The following is a 3,496-nucleotide window of genomic DNA, read 5'->3' as shown; positions in this document are numbered from 1 at the left end:
TGCGGGGAAGCCTGTCCGCGAGGGACCCCAGGTTTATGAACCTGACACCATGTTTGCTTGAATCGTCAAATGTTTAGTGCTTTCTTTGGGTAGCTCCTAGTCTCTAAACTATAGTTGGGTATTGTTCCTAGTCTAGGTAGATGGCAAATTTCCTTTGTTATCTGTCTATTCAGGTTCTTAATCTAGCTTCATAGTAGACTTAAGTTAAAAGGGACCAACAGATTCATATGTTGGCTAGTTATGCCATTCGGTATGATATCGGTTGATGATTCATGCTACGAGAAAAAGCTAAGGCCTAGACATTTATCATTAAGCATTCATTTAGTTAGAATTCTTGTTTCAAAACCATAGCATTCATTTAGTTAGCTTTCCTTTCTATAGCATGCTTGTTTAATTGGTTCACCATTAATATGCTTATCTTCGCTTGAATGAATCTTAAAATGCTTTCATGCTTCCTTTCATTTATGCTAGTATGTTCTAGTTTGGAAGTATTGATCATACATTTATAACATTTAAATTAAGCATGGAGCCTAGTTTAAGGTTTGGATGCGCTGATCATATTTCCATAGGCTTTTAAAATTAAGCGTGGTGCTTAGGTTAAGTAGCCTTCCTTAATTAAATTAGACATGGAGTCTAGTTTAATTATTGAACTAAAACTACTTGTGTAGATAGTGGTTGCATGTAAAATTGTCAATACGAATGGATAAGTTTTTTAGTTAAATTCAAAATGGAGAAAAATTCTTGTGATGAAAGTTTTTGCAAGAACTGGTGAACAATAAACAAGAACTAAAAGAACATGGGAAAAACTATCCATGCTAGCTAAACTGGAGTGTCAACTTGTCGTCACAATCACCCTTGTTTCTTCAAGGATTCCTTCAGGTATGTGTTGTCCACTAACCTTTGCGGGAAATAGAACTCAATAAGAATCAAGATGGTGTGGCGGAAACAAGAAATTCAAGCTGAATTCAATGGGGAAGTCATGCTCAATTGACTTGTCACAACAAGTCCTCGCCGACAGGTAAATCAGTATATATCCAGTATTTAATTTTCGCATATTTTCTTTCATGCATAATAAATTAGAATAATCTTGTCTTAGGTTAAAATATAAATAAAAATAAAGATTTACTTGCATTATTTCTTTGCATAATAAGCTTGCAACCACTCCTAAAATAAAGCCTCCCTTAAAAACGCAATGAGGGAAATGCTTCTGGGACAAGTTTCCTTTTGGGTATCTTTGTTCACTAACTGTTTTAAGATTAAAAAAAGAACAAGGGGAGTACCATGTCCAAGAACTCTAAAAAATCATGTTTAGTCTTTTCTCTTCGTTCTCACTCGAAAAAAAGAAGTAACTCTGTAAAGTGAGAACAAAGGCATCTTGTAGAACATGTATCCTTCGGGTATTTATCACTAAACCTTTTAGGTTGAACACAAATGGATGAAGGGTCAACACAACATAGTGACAACAACTTGAGCAAAACGTCATTCAACATTGGAGTACACTCTTAGTGATGCCCTATCATCTACACTAGGCCTTTAATGTCAAGTGACATAAAAGTCCTAGTGTGGGGGAGGCTGCCGATTCTTCTCTGCTACCTCTCAGGCCTCCACCACTTTGGCATGCTGGTTTGCACTCCCTCTACCCACTCTTGCTTTATTCTTATGAGTTTGATATGATTGAAAGATGCTATATACTAAAATCAAACTTAAAATGTGAATGATGCCAAACTATGAACATGACTTTGAAAAGATTGGTCGACACAAATTTTATTCCTAGTTCATATATGTTCGTATTTATTAATGTGTCACTTGTTTTAAGTAGTCACCTTATATTGTTTATATTCCTTAGCATCTTTTACTAAGTTGTCATCCCTAGTCTTGGTGCCAGAAATGCTTGTTGGTACTACCTAATATTACTACTAGAGTAGTTCTTTATTAGTTCGTGTGACTAGGAAGAATATATATAAATAAAAGGAATCTACAAGCGCACAGATAATTATATCATTGTAGCACTTTACCCAGGAGTATTTTAGGTATCATTATTTATATTTTTACCATAGGGAAGGTCTGGCACGGACATGTATTGATAACTTATGCTATTGATGGAGAAGTAAACCATAACCAATATTCTACTCACAACAAGGGTAAGTCATAAGATAAATTATGTATATGACAAGTATGGATTAATGATAAATCACTCAGAGTACTCCTTTCTATGGCATTAGCATGGTTAAGCAGAATATTAGTGTCTACACCAAAATTTGGAAGAAGAGTCGCAGGGACTCGAAAGCTCCCAAGATCATGTCACCAAGGAATCAATTGCGTGTAGATCGGAACTAGTTGATTCGGATGCAAAAACTGGAATTGGATTTCTTCGGATAGCGCCAGCAGATAACGACAAAGGCTACGTTTAGCGCCAGGACGAAATATGTTGGACTCTACAAAAAGGGAAAGATTAGAGTCCAAGTTATCTTAAATTAGGAATGTTTTCTCTAGGGTCAAAAATTGTGATGAATCATGCTTAGACGGGAGTCATGCATAGGTCCCGGGTATAAATATCAAGCCCCGGCTATTGTAAAAAAAACAATCAATCCAATATAAAAGTTATTTACTTTTTCGGCTTTGGCCACCCCTTAGGAGTAGGAGTAGAGTAGATCTCGGTGAGTTCTTTAGCAAGTATGGCTGCATCGATCCAGTCGACCTCCACTGCATGTTGTAAGTACCATCATGGCTTATACCTCTGTTCATACGGCTATATCGATCCGATCGACCTCCACTGTGACTCTGGTATAAGTTAGTTATCGATTCTTGCCTAGTTCAAGTATGGCTGCATCGATCCGATCGACCCCCACTGCATGAACTAGATCAAGGTCAAGTTATCGACTCTACCTTAGAATGGCAGTCTTTGGTAGATTCATTAAGTTACCGATATTGCTTATTGCTTTTCTTATTTATCTAAATTACAGCAATATCACTCTGCCCGATTGAGATTGATCTAGATCGGCCTTATATCTTATTTAACCCATCATTTGTTAATCTAAAACTGATCTAATATGTATATTAAATGATGAGTTACGTTTTATCGGTTGTTTTACATCAATCTTGATCGTGCATAGCGTGCGGTTAAAGCATGTTGCGTCTTGAGTAGATTTATTAGCTAGCAAAAACCATTCCATGGCCCATTATCATGGCCTGTGTGATTCTGCCTCACACCCCACTATTACAACCATGGAGTGGGGATCATTATTCGGTAGATCTATTCCTGATAAGGCAAGACTTTAACTGTGCGCTATGCCTGAATCGGCTATTTTAGCCGATATCGAGAGCTTTCACGAATAGTTCGCATCACAAGACCGTTGAAGTAAAGATAGGTTGAAAGATGTGTTAGCCCCATGATCTTATTATTGTATTACAGCCTACATGATTCTGCATCATGCCCCATTGATATTAGTAATGAGTTAGGGTCGTCGAGTCTATTGTTATTTCTACGGCCTACATG

Source organism: Miscanthus floridulus, chromosome 17 (genome assembly GCF_019320115.1).
Source record: "Miscanthus floridulus cultivar M001 chromosome 17, ASM1932011v1, whole genome shotgun sequence".
Lineage (NCBI taxonomy): Eukaryota > Viridiplantae > Streptophyta > Magnoliopsida > Poales > Poaceae > Miscanthus > Miscanthus floridulus.
This window is presented reverse-complemented; position numbering follows the sequence as displayed.